The 16,327-nt window shown below is 39.1% G+C and overlaps 1 protein-coding gene and 1 long non-coding RNA gene across 7 annotated transcripts in view; both read right to left on the bottom strand.

Annotated features, from left to right (window-relative positions):
- ROBO1 (roundabout guidance receptor 1) overlaps positions 1–16,327 on the bottom strand; it is a 797,263-nt gene that overhangs the window by 590,400 nt on the left and 190,536 nt on the right. The window lies entirely within an intron of this gene.
- LOC114817832 lies at positions 11,411–16,164 on the bottom strand. Its single transcript, XR_003765696.2, has 3 exons — positions 16,060–16,164; positions 11,993–12,111; positions 11,411–11,723 (listed from the first exon to the last, which is right to left on the bottom strand). It is a non-coding gene; the product is annotated as an uncharacterized LOC114817832 (long non-coding RNA).

Below are 16,327 nucleotides of genomic sequence, written 5' to 3' on the forward strand. Positions count from 1 at the left end.
CAGGTTGTCCCATGTGGGGCTCACAGTCTTAATCCCCATTTTGCAGATGAGGTAACTGAGGTACAGAGAAGTTAAGTGACTTGCCCAAAGTCACAGAGTTGACAAGTAGTGGAGCTGGGATTAGAACCCCCAACCTCTGACTCACAAAGCCATTTGCTCTTTCCACTATACCACACTGCTTCCTTCCGGCAGAAGATAGTTGAGCACTTGCCTTGGGTATTGCTTGTCACAGAGAACCAATTCCCAGAGTGGTTGTATGAGCAATGGGTTATTTCTTTTTATACAACTACCCTAACGCTGGAGAAGCAGCGTGGCTCAGTGGAAAGAGCATGGGCTTTGGAGTCAGGGCTCATGAGTTCGAATCCCAGCTCTGCCACTTGTTGGCTGTGTGACTCTGGGCAAGTCACTTAACTTCTCTGTGCCTCAGTTCCCCCATCTGTAAAATGGGGATTAAGACTGTGAGCCCCACGTGGGACAACCCAATTCCCCTATGTCTATCCCAGCGCTTAGAACAGTGCTCGGCACATAGTAAGCGCTTAACAAATACCAACATTATTATTATTATTATTAATTTTTTTTCCCTTTCGATCAGACTGGACTCTCAAAACTTTTCATGTTTGATTTGGTGGATCAACTGCCTATCATTATGAGGTGACAAAGGAATGGCTTCTCAGTATCCCCATCTGGTGAGAGGGGACTCAGGTTCATTGAGAGATAATCAACTGAAATCGATGTTCACTTAACTTTTGGCAATAAGCATTGTGTTGTTGATTCGTTTTCCTTTCTTTCACAGAATACTTGGGAGCAGGAGTTAAATTTTATTCCTGCGATTGTATCACACAGGGCAATAAATAATTGTTCACTACATTGGTGCTAACTTCAAGACAAGCAAAGTTTAAAATAGGTGGTACTTGACCAAGTGGGGATAAACATGTTCATATAAACCACACTGAGTGGAAAAGTTATTTTTAGATTACCAAAAATAAAATTACTACAAAAAGAATAATGAACAAATTGAATCTAAAAAAGTACTTAGTGTACCATTACACTATAACCTAAGAACCTCACCTTCTAAATTTACCAAAAAACCTCCCAAGTCTTTCCTACTTTGTCATCCACCCAAAAGCTTCAATGATTACCAATGTGACAAAATAAGTGAAAAACGGCCAAGAGTCTGTCTAATTAGAGGATTATTTGTAGGAATTAGTTGAGTGGGAGGTTGCTGCTAGTTTACACAACATTCAGGAACATTTTTGAAAGCTTAAATAAATTAAACCTTTTTTTCCTATAATTTTGAGACCACACTCCACAGGCAGTAACTAAAAGTGGCACTCAGAAGACAAGCTGTTCAATAACATTGCCTTGTAGATATATTCAAAACAAATCACCCTTCACCAGAAAATATTTTCACCAGGTGCAAAGTTGCTGCTAGCTCTTCCCCAATTTTTGATACTTACAGGGATGATGCATGCCCTGAAAATAGGCAAAAGCTGGGAAAACACTGTTCATTTGGGGAGTCATAATTTCACTTGAAAAATAATACACATTTGTTTTTAATTAGATTTTATCTGGGCATGATCAAATTTACTTTAGAGCTAATACTCTTTCTTTTCAGGCAATGCTATTGAGGAAGCAATTTGGGAACTGGCTCTTCCTATTTGATTACTTCAAATTGTTAAGAAAGATGGGGCCATGACGGCCCCATCTTTAAGTCACTTAGTTCCACTCGGTCCCATCATTATTATTAGTTTGGCATTTGCTAAGAAATTTAAACCACTGTTCCAAGCGTTATTGCCCATTGCTCACATTCTTGTTTGTAAAGTCCTAGCGAGAGGAAAATACCTACATCCAAAGGGATCAATCGCTTTTGTGTTGCAAGCAAGTTTTAAGAACTTAACTGGAGACTAGCAAACCATTTTAACAATGAAACAATAATTCCATTCTATTGGCCTGAGAGCTTCAGGCAAGACTGTGTTCGTAGCTAAGAATTTAAGTCTTCAACATGATAAAAAGTGTCCTACTATTGCTTTTCCCTGCCATATGTCGCTTGTTGGAAATAGTAAAATACCCCCACTGAAACACCAGAATTGATTCTTGCTATGCACCTTCTACATGGGTTTAGTAAACACCCTTTACCAAACTATACACAAAGGTTACCTCTCACTACTCAGGAAACACAAATTCATCTGCTCACATGCGGGTTAGGAGTCTAACTGAATTCCTCAGTAGATTCTTCAAAGCAGTATTGAATGAATGTTACACTAGAGCGAATTTTTCCTCTAATTCATATTAAATTACTCAAAAAGTTCAACAAAAGGTACAGTATACTGCTTTCCTTTTATGTCATTAGTGTAAAATGTGCAGTAAATTATTAAGTTGCATGTTACACTACCAAATTAGAAAAAGCCCCAAATCAGTCCAAACTCTCTAGTTTGCATAATTTCCTTCATTTAGAGCCTGGCAGTGGGGGTAAATTACAAAATCAGGTCTTGCAAGACTTTCTATCAATACTCCTCCATAAGAAATGGGTTTTTAGGACACCTGAGTAGCCTTAAACTATAAATTTAACAAATGCCCTTCAGGGAATTTAGCACATTTTTTTAGTAATCATACGATAGCTGGCATATACCTGGTAGCAGAGTATAAGATCCCAGACGTCTAAACTAAAACTCTTTTCTACCACTAAACAGCACCTCTTCCAGACATTTTTCCATTCACTGCTAAAATGAGCTTGCTTTGGTTAGGTGAGCAACTTTACAGCCTGTCATGCCAAGGTTTATAGTGGTGGAAAGATCTTTTGCTTATTTTCATTTTTTCCTCTGCGAGAGTCAGGGTACTTACCATTTTCCCCAATAAAATCGCTTCCCACCATAAACGCCTTTGGAAGTCAAGGGACCTCGAGACTTCTCAGCTTCTACATCTCTTTCTCTGGGTCTGGTCCCCAGTTGGGAATAAGAACTTGAATTTCCAATTTCTTCACATTAAAAGCGCATATTAAATTGAATGTAGTTGTCAACTACTCAATTTCCAAATGGAAAATCTGGAGTCATCTTGCCTTGTATGGTGTAGATCTCTCCAAATAAAATGTCATATAGAGGGTAGAGGTTCAATGAGAGATTTTAAGCAACAGTAGATATTTTCCCCCCTTAAATCTGTGTAGAAAGGAAGGAGCTGCACAGAACATTTTCCCCATCCACTCTTCCGCCTACGTGCTTACTATGCATTTAGCTGTGTACGCTGTAGTCACTCTAGTCCTACAGTACTTACATGTAAGTATCCTTTTATTCTACTATTTCCCCAAACCGTAATTTAATATCTCTGTGTCTTCCCTTGTAAATGGTAAATTCCTTGTGGGCAAAGATCGTGTCTACCAACTCTGTAGTATTGTGCCTTCCCAAGTGCACACAGTAAGCACTCAACAAATACTGTTCAATGATTGACTGACAGTGAATATATAGGTGTGGCCTTAACTGCGTTGAAATTTTGGTATGTGTTTTCAATAAGAACTACAGGCAGTCACCCCCCATCAAAAAGCATTCTTGGAGAACCTAATGAATTTTGACTGGTTGACAAAAAAATCGAGGTGATGTGACAAAGACAATCTTAATATTTGCAAGCGTAAAAATCAATGTTCAAATTCCATGTTCCTATATTTTTACTATGATAGCTGGGCATTTTCTAACACCAGGGGTGTATACCTGAGAGGATTAGGCCCACTTATCCAACAAGTAGTAGGTTTTTTCAGCATTTGAAGAGTTGAGAAGGAAGTGTATACCATATTGGTAAAAATTGGAGGGTGATGAGAAATTTTGGATTAAGGCTTTTAATGATAAAGAAAAACAGGTGCCTATATTATGGAGAGATATAGCTATTCAGCAGCTTTGGACTGTTAATCAAGACCTCATGAATTTCTTGGGGAAAATACAAGTCTAAGCAAATAATTTTATATATATACACACACAAATATATTTTGATTCATGCATCAGTGACAACCATAGCCAGATAATTATTTTATCACTGATGTTGCAGATAGAGGTGTGGGGAATCTGTGTACCAAGCAATTGCTTTCACTGATATAAAACTGCAAAACAAACTAATTTCTAATCTGTAAAAAGGAAATACAATATATGACAATAAAAATAAACTGAATTATTGGCAGGCATACAACACTAAACTCTCCAAGATTTTAAAAGAGGTTGTCATAGAATGTTTGAGTAACTTACATAGCACTGTAAATCCAGTGTGGGCAAGGATTGTCTATTGCTGAATTGTACTTTTCAAGTGATTATTACAGTGATCTGCACACAGGAAGCACTCAATAAATATGACTGAATGAATGAATAGCACTGAAGTGACTCTTTGGTGGGAATTTCTTCCCATTATCCTTGGGCTACCTGGAAAGTTTAAAATTTTAAGTTCCTTGAAGGCAAGGATCACATCTATCTACTCCCCTCTATTCTCCCAAGCACTTAGTACAGTACTCTACACATAGTAAGTGTTCATTAATAGACATATTTAAATCAAATAACTGATTGTGCATGTATGTTTATTTCAAATGTATATCTCCTCCTCTTGCCCCCAAATCAATCACATTTATTGAGTGTTTACTATGTGCAAAGCACTGTACTACGTGCTTGGGAGAGTACAATATGGCAATAAAGAGTGACAATCCCTGCCCACAACAAGCTCACAGTCTAGAGGGGAGGGGAGACAAGCATCAATAGAAATAAACAGATATAAATAAAATTATAGATATATATATATATAAGTGCTGTGCGGAAGGGATAGAGCAGAAGAACAGAGGGAGCATTTTCAGGGTAAGGCAGAAGGGAGTGGGATCTGAAGAAAAGCGGAGTTTAGTCTAGGAAGGCCTCTTGGAGGAGGTGTGCCTTCAATAAGACTTTGAAGCAGGGTAGAATAATTGTCTGGCGGTCCCTCCCCACAAGCACCTTATAGTCTAGCGGGGAGACAGATGTAAAAATAAATTACTATGTGCATAAATGCTGTGGGGCTGAGAGTAGGGTTAATAAAGGGTACAAATCCAAGGGCATGGGCAATGCATAAATGAGTATAGAAGAGGAAATGAGGGCTTACTCTGGGAAGATCTCTTGGAGGAGATGTGCTTTTAAAAACGTTTCAAAGTTCTGGAAACACCCACTGGGAACAAATCCTATCATCATATATACACAGCTTCCACTACAGTGCCTGAGTAAGTGGGCTCTCTGATAAATAGAAAGAACAGATAGGAAATTCTAAAGACTTGCATCCATTTCAAGTGAATTTCACACTGATCACTTCTTTGCCTCAGGCCAAAGGCATCAAAAATAATTGATTTAAATTAAAATAAAGGAAGCACCTCCCTTTTTTTTCCATTGTTCAACCTTGGGCTCTCCTCTAACAAGGTGGGCTATCATGGCTATTCTTCATCACCACAGCAATCTTGAAATGATACTTATTAAGGATTCATATGAAATTTTGCTAACATCATAAGAGAGCAGTCCGGACCTCAAAGAACTATTATAACTGAGCAAGTGGAAAGGCTGCTATAACTGATTATGTGGCAAGTAGAGAGGTGTGGGTCCCCAAAAATAACTGCAGCAAATATAACCATGGGTGTTCTAAACACAGTACTGCTTTTTTTTTTTTTATTAAGGGCATAGTGATTTGTAAAAATTTTCTCCCAGAAAATTCACCCTCGGAGTTGGCCTGAATGTAGTATCCCTGTGAATTATTTGAAGATTTTCAGTGGGGGAAGATAACAGGGATGATCTGCTTGATGACTTCATTTGTACTAGGAGAAATTTCACCTAGAGCAAGAGATGAAATTTCAGACATACTCTGATGGAGTTCATGGGCCTTATGCCCATATACTTCATTCAGATCATAAAGATATTCTATGATAAACTACTCCATTAAGATGAGATTCATTCTTGTTATGGGATTCCTGGTGCTCTCTAAAATGATTGCTTTCTTTCAATTTTACAAGTCTTGCATTTTTCCCTTTCCAATGAGGAGCCAGCTTTCAGCACTCCGGCCTAGAAAATAGTAAACACAATAATGTTTTATGGATTCTTTGACCCACACTGACAGTTACAGGTGGACTATTTAGTAATCTAGAGGAAAAATATGAAAAGGTTCTCTGAAGCAGGATGATTTCCTGGGCATAGAAATGACCTGCTAAAGTTATAATATCCCTCTCATAATATCCCGACTGGATTATTGTGTCAGCCTTCTCTCTGATCTCCCTTCCTCCTCTCTCTCCCTACTCCAGTCTATTTTTCATTCCACTGCCAGGATCATCTTCCTATATAAACACTCTGGGCATGTCACTCCCCTCCTCAAAAACCTCCAGTGGTTGCCTATCAACCTTCACACAAAACAAAAACTCCTCACTCTTGGCTTCAAAGCTCTCCATCACTTTGACCCCTCCTACCTCATCTCCCTTCTTTCTTTCTCCTTCCCACCCCATACACTCCGCTCCTCTGCCATTGACCTCCTCACTGTCCCCCATTCACGCCATCCTGCCGTCGACCCCTGGCCCACATCCTACCACTGTCTTGGAATGCCCTCCCTCCTCACATCCACCAAACTAACTCTCTTCCCATCTTCAAAGCCCTACTGAGAGCTCACCTCCTCCAAGAGGCCTTCCCAAACTGAGACCCCCCTTTGCCTCTGCTCCTCCCCCTTCGCCTCCCCTCAGCTGAGCCCCCTTTCTCTCTGTTCCCCCTTCCCCCATCCTCTGCTCCACCCCCTACCCCTTCCCTCAGCACTGTGCTCATTTGGATATATTACCCTATTTATTTTAATGAGGTGTACATCCCCTTAATTCTATTTATCTTGATAGTGTTGTCTTATTTTTGTTTTGCTCTGCTCTCTCCCTCGATTAGACTGTGAGCCCATCACTGGGCAGGGATTGCCTCTATTTGTTGCCATATTGTACTTTCCAAGAGCTTAGTACAGTGTTCTGCACATAGTAAGCGCTCAATAAATACTACTGAGTGAATGAATACTACAAATTATACAATATTTTTTTTATTTCTATGAAAGATGAGAAGCAGGAACCTACAGCAACCCAACTAAAACCTTATTATGCCAGAATGCTAATCAAGTGAATATATAAGCCCCAAATATAAATTTACATTTAGAGGGAGGGTATAAAGTAAAGGCTTATGCTTCACCTTGTATTATGGGAAATACGCTGTGATAAGCAAAACTTTTTTTTTACCAATGAACAAACAATCCACTACGGATGGCACTTTTATGCCAGCTCTATTAATTACGTGTAATCACTTTGTAATGTATCACAGCAAAGTCATGGTGATAATTCCTAGTGTAGCTAAATAAACCAAATTGCCAATGAAATGTTCTCCACGCTGGGTGTAGATTTAAGTTACGTTAAACGGCTCTATATTATAGGATCAGTTGCAGCACTGAGCTCTGGCTCTCAGTCAGCTAGAGATCCTATCCACTCTGCCTGGATTGAGCCATCATGTTCCAGAGAGCAACAAGCCAGCAAATATTGTCAAATGCAGTTGTTTCCCAGCTGTCTAAGGTGAGATGACAGGATTCTGGCTGTGTTTCCATGTATACTGGAAACTATTTCTATCTGCACATCAATATCTCCCTTCATTTATTAACTGTTTACAATGTACTATATAGAGCAGTGTGTAAAAACACAAAGCCACAGATTCAGCATGTGACTCAAATGGGGCACACAATGTAGATTGTGGGTGAGGTAAGGGAAGGACAGGCACTCAAAGGGGAAAAAAAATAGAGTTTATTCAGTTAAAATAAAAATACATTAAAAATATACTACAAAAATAGATCAATAGTTTCAGGTTAAAAGTGGGTGAAGGCAGAAAGAAGGCGGAGTTAGGTGGAATAGAGGATTGGATTTTTTTCTTTAAAATGGCTCCAATGAATTCTCTAACTGCTAGATTTCTCATCAGAAGGAGTACCCAACCTTAGAGAGGAAAAAAGGAAAAGATGTGGAAAATGCGGACTCTAGAGTGGGAAAAGAGGCAGGACTGAGAAACTGTGGAAACATCTGGTATGTAAATTGTCAATCAGGTAGGGTGCTGAGGTCAGGATGCTTGGTGCCACTTTTCTATCAGATGTTATCCTTACTACAGTTGTTAGCTACTGTTGCTTTTCTAGTGGCTATTACTGTTACTTAATTGCCCCATGATAGAACTGTAAAGAGCATAATTATTACATAATTGAGTATTTTAAGGTGTTTGGGTTCCTCAGAATTATGGTGATGTGACAGTGAGTAAAGCTAGGCACAATGTATTTAATAATAATAATGATGGTATTTGTTAAGTGCTATGTGCCAAGCACTGTTCTAAGTGCTGGGATAGATACAAGGTAATCAGGATGTCCCACGTAGGGCTCACAATCTTAATCCCCATTTTACAGTTGAGGTAACTGAGGCACAGAGAAGTTAAGCGACTTGCCCAGTCACACAGCTGACAAGCGGTGGAGCTGGAATTAGAACCCATGACCTCTGACTTCCAAGCCCGGGCTCTTTCCATTAAGCCAGGCTGCTTCTCAGGTAGAACTGCTCTATCACCTACTCCATATTTCCCTAGCAGTATACTTCTAGAATCTATTTTTAAAACTTCCAAATACTGCTTAAATGTTCATTGGCTGATTTGGTGAGTGTCCCCTATTTGTTAGTGGTGGGAAAAACTGTAGTTATAATCTAGCATGGACAAGTTTAAAGAATCACAATTCCTTAAGATCTTTGACTATCCTATTAATAACAATGATAATCATGGCATTTACTAAACACCACATGCTAAAACTGGAAGTAGATGCCAGGTTATGATAAATGTACTATCTGTCCCAAATGGGTTTCAATCTATTTTGCCCCCATTTTACAGATGAGGCAACTGAGGCTCAGAGAGACTGAGATGTGCACAAAGTTACACAATAGGCCAATTGTAGAGCTGGCAATGGAACCTGGGTCTCGGGTCTTCCATTCTCATATCCTTTCCCCTAGGTCACTCTGCCTCTTTTTAAAAAGACTTATTTGTCTGGAGATGTTTTTAAAATACTTCTACTTGGATTCTGCTAGGAGTTCCACTAGACCACTAGAACCATTAGATTGTAAGAGCCTTAAGAGCAGGGATCATGTCTACCAACTCTATTATATTGTACTTTTACAGGTGCTTAGTACAGTGCCCTGCACATAGTAAGTGCTCAATAAATACCACTGACTGATTTCCTCCACTCTTTCATATTGGAATCTTATAGACAAGTTATTTGTTACCGCATGAGAAGCTACTAATTGTAACTTCTTTAAACTCTCAAATGCTCTATCAGTAAGCATTCCTTGATGTTCCTCAAAGAGGTGGCCTTTTAGGTAAGCATTCCAAAGAAAAGTTGATGTTGCTTACTGAAAAGGTGATTTTTAAAAGTGCCTCTTTATCACTAGAGACTAAACTCAAACCACAAATGCATTCCACCTAAACTACTGGAAAAGGATCTGTTGCCTTAGCATAACTAATCATTCATTTAAAATGCTACAACCTAATGTGACTCCAGCATTATGTGGCTGGAAAAATAGTCCTTTATCTCATTATTAATTCCTTGAGACAACCAATCATCATTTGAAAAAGATATAGGAAACAAGATAGCTGTGGAAAGGGACCAGATTCTGCGATTAGATACTTAAGTTTAGAGGGTTTAGTTCTGAATATCTGATAGCCATGTTTGGCTAATCAAGGATCAAGAGCTATTACCCAAATTTCAAAAACATGAACGCTGAACAGATAAATAATTCAGCTCCATTAAAGTGGAAGAAAATTTAAATGCTCAGCCACCAAACAAAATCATCCACGGTCAAATCCTGTGAACCCGAAGCACCATTCATATAAGAATATGCTCATTCTTATTTTGCCATTTTCTATATCCCAGGAAACTACAAGTAGGAAAGCAAGGTTACCAGTGCACTGCACTTACAAATGAACGGTTATGCATTCTGAATACAAATGCCTAGAGCAAGCTTAACATTTACACAAAAGAGTTAAGGATAAAAATCTTGCAATGTGCTGCCAACTGCCTGCCAAAAGTCTTTATAACTCTCTGGGATTGTTAGAGTTAACCAGAAAAGCCACTGAAACCTTGCAGTGAAATGTAGAATTGTTTTTCAGATGTGTGGAACAAACAGTAGGTGTGGCCCATTTATTCTGCATGCATATTTAATGTCTAAAATTATTCTAAATTCCAAGTCATTAAACAATCTCCTGGAGACGCTGTGACTTGCAAAGCTCTACACGGCTGAGCACATTCTTAAGCATAAGGGGGAGGAATGGAAGAAAAGGGTTCAGAGTGAAAACAATCCCAGTTTACTCACGATTCTTTTCGGCTCTCCACCTTGAACGGCTTTCATTCTGCCGAGACCCCAAGGGTAGCAGTTATTTCTGCCACCCAGAGCAGCAGCAGCAATGACAGCACAGCCATGCCAGGTAAAAAAATAACCTCTACATGGAATACTGCCACAGACAAACCCGAAGTCTTTCACAAGGAAAGAAAATCTGGAGCCAATCCTTTCATTCTTATTCAGCAGAGATGCAAAAACCTGTTTCTGCTGAAAATTGTAAAAGTCAGGTACATTTTCATCATCTTTTCCCTTTAGCTTATTTAGGGCTTTAAAAAGCGGGGGCGGGGGGCGGGGGGGAGAAGAGCAAGGTTAAAAATCCTTCCTCTAAACACAAGGATCACATGCCAGGAGAGATGAACTGACAGCTTTCTTTGGCATATCTGCAGCTCCCAGGTCCTAACCTGCTCCTGCAACCTCTCTGCTCTTCTAAATGTTTGTCAACATTCCCTACAAAACCAGAGAGAACAAATGCCTAGAAATATTTCTCTTTTCCTGATGCTTTGCACATTGCTGGGCAAACAGCATTTAATAAAATAGAACGTTTAAATAGAAACTTTAATTTTGGCAGTATAAACTCACCTCATTTCAGAGAGAGGTAGTCAAAAAAATACTTTTGTGAAGCTCTGTGTCACATCAGAGAGAGGGAGGAATGTGGTTAGAGAGGTGGCGCTAAATGAAGATAAAAATATCTTTGCAAAGACGAGATGGTAAACAATGTCTCTCCCACTGAACCATCCTTTTGGTAGTTGTTATATGTGCAAAGCAAATCTTCTACCCCCCCCACCCCCCCCACCTCCCAAGTATCTAAAATCAGTAGAGCAGGAAAACATAATGTACAGTTATTGCACTTTCACAGATTATCTGCAGTGCAACATATAAAAGCTTTGAAAAATGATACTAGAATCTTCAGAACATCTTGAATGCTGCAAAATCCTTTTATGGCCTCACAAGCTGAATAATTTCTTCAGCAAAATCCAATTTGGTGGTTTTGCACTTCATCTAGCCTCCTATTTTGCAGTTCATTTCATCTGGTCTCCTGTATCTCACCCAAAACATAAGTACTTAAAAGCAGGAATAAAATGTTAAACCTCTATTCAAATAGTCTTGCCCGAATGAAGAAATTGTGACAGCAGTCAAGTACAAGCATAGATTCATCTTTTCATGGCCATAATGATTGTGGGATAATATAACTGAAATCGCTACACTTGTGACATGATAATTTGAGTATCTGTATACTTACGTTTTAACAAAATGCATTGTAAGTTACATGTTTGTGCTTTAGCTCTAAAAACAATTGGACTCTGGATTTATGATTACTCCATAAAATCTGACATTTCTGAATGCAAAAAATGACAAATAGAAAATGATTTAATTTTTTTAATTCAGGACATTTTATAAATGAACACTGATAAAATTCTCACAAGCCTAAAATTTCACTTCATTGGCCATTGGCATTGACATCTTCAACACTCTCCCTGACGTCTATCCTACTCTTACAAATACTTTTAACTTTATTCTCTTTCCTCCCTCACAAAATGCACTCCTGGCCCCCTAAAAAAGACATCTCCCTACCTGGAAGAGATACACACAAACAGACTGTCTTACCTTCTCCCTCTTCATAGTCCAGCTTCTCCCCTGCCCTTTCCCATCAACTTCTTTCCTTCCTTGCAGTTAAAAATGGCTATCATGGAAGCTCTGGACATTTTCACTGTTTACTATGCATTCTAAGGGAGAAAAAAAGGACAACAGAGCCAGTGCTATTGTGCTCCCTATAACAATATGTCATATTCTTCCTGAGGCCATAAGGATGTATGTGAGGCTTAGATTTGTAAGTTATCTTAGTGTGTCTCCCCATCTAGAATGTAAGCTCCTTGTGGGGCAGGGATAGTATCTACCAACTCTATTGTACTGTACTCTCCCAAGCACTTAGCACATTGCTCTGCACACTGTAAGAACTCAGTGAATATGACTGATTGAATAGGAAGAGACCTGAAAAAGGAGAGCTAGGTTAAAGGCAGACTGTGGAGTGGGAAAGAATTATAAAGAGAGATGAAAGAAGACATTCTATAACAGTGATGGTTAAAGATTCAGGCTACTGCTTGCCAAGGTGCTTTTGTTGATGTTGTTTTTTTAATGGCATGCACCATAGTAAGCACTGGGGTAGAGAGAATCTAATCAGGTTGGACACAGTTGCACATAGTCCCTGCTCCAGATGGGACTCACAATCTTAATCCCCATTTTACATATGATGCAACTAAGGCACAGAGAAGTTAACTGACTTACCTACAGTCACACAGTAGACAAATGTCAGAGTCAGAATTAGAACCCAGGTCCTCTGACTCCCAGGCCCTTGCTCTCCCCACCTGCTTCTCATTTTGGGCAACTGTTTCAGTAAATGATTCATTAACAACTGAAATAGTTCCTGGATGAAGTTTCATAAAGTTTTGAAAGATTAATCTGTCAATCAATCAATTGTATTTATTGAAGTCTTGCTTGTGCAGAGTATTGTATTAAACACTCAAGAAAAAGCCTTGGTTGTCTTCAGTTTAACCTTATAAAACATGTCACTTGTTCCTCAGGCTTCTTGGTGATCTATGGAACTCCCTGGGAGCAAATTTAGAGCACTTCTCAGTTTCTAGCAACAATTAATTTTAAACATTTACATTTGGTTCTTTGTGAAATGCTAATTAAGGACTGATAGGTTTCCTCAGGATTCTGTCCACTGTCTCAAACAGCATTCTTGGCAGAGTCCCAATTCACCCTTTATAATCAGCTTAAAGCCAATTCATAGCCAGCTTACAGAAGTGTTATGGTATCTGTGTTACCCAACACTTCCAGTGTTTTCTATTTCATTTGTTTAATGAAAAAAGATTGCATTAGAAGTTAGCTCAATACACACATCATTTACTGCATTCCTAATTCTAATTCATGACCAGGACTACCTGAACATTTAACATGGCCAAAACACAAGTCTTCATTTTCCCACCCAAGCTCTGTTCTCCCATGACTTTCATAGCACTGTGGACAGCACCACCATCTTCCCTGTCTCAAAAGCTCAAAAGCTCAGATTATCCTCAACTCAACTCATTTCATCCGCATATTCAATCTGTCACCAAATCCTATCAGTTCTACCTTCACAGCGTGGCTAAAAATCTGCCCATTCCTCTCATCCCAACTCTTACTATACTGACCCGCCTTGACTACTGCATCAGCCTCTTGCTGACCTCCCTGCCTCCAGTATCCCCTACTCCAGTCCATACTTCACTCTGTTGCCTGGATATTTTTCTAAAAAAAAAGTTCAGCCCATGCTTCTCCACCCATCACCATCACCATCTCAATGGTATTGAGTGTTTAAAATGTGTAGATCACTGTACTAAGCACGTGGGAGAGTACAATACAACAGCATTGGCAGACACATTCCCTGCCCCCCACAAGCAAGTTGACTTAGAGAAGCAGCAAGACCCAGTGAATTGAGTATGGGCTTAGGAGTGAGAAGGACTTGGGTTCTATCTAATCCTGCCTTTGATGATGTTGATGGTATTTGTTAAGCGCTTACTTTGTACAAGCACTGTTCTAAGTGCTGGGGTAGATACAGGGTAATCAGGTTGTTCCACGTGGGGCTCACAGTCATCATCCCCATTTTACAGATGAGATCACTGAGGCCCAAAGAAGTTAAGTGACTTGCCCAAGGTCACACAGCTGACAAGTGGCAGAGTTGGGATTAGAACCCATGACCTCTGACTCCCAAGCCCGGGCTCTTTCTATTGAGCCACACTGCTTCTGCTTTGCCACTTTTCTGCTGTGTGATCTTGGGCAAGTCACTTCACTTCTCTTACCATTTAAAAAAAAAACAACCTAATTTATTTTAATGTCTGTCTCCCACTCTGGAATGTAAGGGTCTTATGGGCAAGGACCATGTCTAGCAACCCCATTATACTGTCCTCTCCTAAGTATTTAGTACAGTGCTCTGCAAACAGTAAGTGATCAGTAAATATAAGTGACTGACACTGACCAATATGGTAGACATCCTCCATTCATAAACTTGTGATAGAATGACATCCCTTTCTCACAGTAAAGGTATTATAGCTTAATGAATGAGTTTAATTTAGTTTTCAATAACAACTCGCTAGAATAGGACAAGCATTTTGTAAAAAAAAAAAAAAATGACAGTACTTTCTTAGGGGGCAGGGGTTTGTGATATTAGTGATGGGTCTGGTCACTGACATCTCCTTATAATTAAAAAGCTCATAAGACTGATTCTTTTGATCTTCCTTAAAGGAAGAGAACTGTACATAACAATTAGTTGGCTGCTAATATTTAAAAGATAAATGCACAACACACAAACAATGTAATCTCAGACTCTTGACCTTCTAGAACAAGAAAGAAAACAGCAAGTCTTGATTCAGTTCCTCCATCTGGTCTGTACTTTGGGTATTCCTAGACCTTTATAAAGAAATAGATCTCTAGTCAACTTCAGACTTTCAAATGATTCTAATGGTTAGCAATAGGAAAAAGTAATTTCTTGCTTCCCATCCCCAAATTACTGGCAGAGTAAGTCATTCAACCCAAATCTGCCGGTAAGAACAAGGACAAAGCATGATAGCAATTTAGTAATGTAGCAATCCATTTTATATTACTTGTAGTGTTCCCATTTTTACATCACTTAGTTTGCTAACAAACATTATACACTTTCCATTAACTGTCCCTAAGGAAGCTTTTATATACCTATTCTCTCAAACATTCACCTACCTCACATTTCATGGCCTTTGTTCAATACAATTAAGACCAACAGGGTTCCTCTTTAAAGATGCTCTTAAGATGTAAGACTTGTTTTATGGAGCAATAGAAGAGCATCTCCACATACTTTGTCTTTTAGGACCTACAGAAAGATCTATGTGTCCTCCCAGCTTTTACTTCATCTCTAGCTAAACATAGCTGAATGAGTGGAATTGAAGAATAATGTGAGATGCTCAAACTGCCAAATGTAAAAGGAATTTTAAAATAGAGGGAAAATCTAGACAGGGCCAACTTTTCATTTTTCAGTTTATAGGGGGAGGCTATAAAATAGATAATGTCAACTATCAAATAGTATACTCTTTATCTTCTCCCCCATCCCAAAGGTAAAAAAACCTTGGCCTAATTTGTAAGGGACAGAAAAAAACATTTAAGGTTCACTTTATAATCTTCCTGGATGGGTGAAGGGTGTCAAATAATATGAATACAATAGACTTTTATCTTATATGCATTTCTTTAATGGCATCATACTTAGCATATCCATTTGGCCAGGTTTAGAACACTTTTCACAGAAGTGAGTGAGAATGGACAGGCTTGTGAGGGTTAATTTATAAAGAAGAGATTCCAATTCAAATTGTTTTGTGAAATTTATCAAATGCCTACTAGGGGTCAAGCACTGTGATACAATCTGATTAGACTGTATTCCACAAAGGAATCTACATCAGAACGGGAGAGACAATAGGCATTTAATGCTGGGAAAAACGTTCTCAGTAACATTTCCCTAGGGGACCAAAGATGGAAAACTCCAAACAGCTCTATGGGGAAAACAGGAGCAGGATGACTCTTTTAAACACCCCTCCCCTTCTACTAGACACTTCCTATCAGAGGTTTTTTCTTTTCACTCCCTGTTCAGGAGCACCAAAGGGATGGTTTCTCACCTTTACTAAAGAGGTTCTACAATGTTGAGCTGGTGTGAGTCTCTGATCTTCAGATATGAGATGATGCATGCCCATGTATTCCTGCTGTTGCCATAGCAAGGTAAAACGGGTGACATCAGAGAGAACACATGCTAATAATCTGGGACAGATTTACAGTTGTCATAGTAATACACAAACAATGATGTCATAGAGGTATGAACTGATGTTGTCATAGAGTCCCATATATCTTTCCCAAAGAACATCATCAATCAACAGTATCTGAGTACTC

This window comes from Ornithorhynchus anatinus, chromosome 17, assembly GCF_004115215.2.
Source record: "Ornithorhynchus anatinus isolate Pmale09 chromosome 17, mOrnAna1.pri.v4, whole genome shotgun sequence".
Lineage (NCBI taxonomy): Eukaryota > Metazoa > Chordata > Mammalia > Monotremata > Ornithorhynchidae > Ornithorhynchus > Ornithorhynchus anatinus.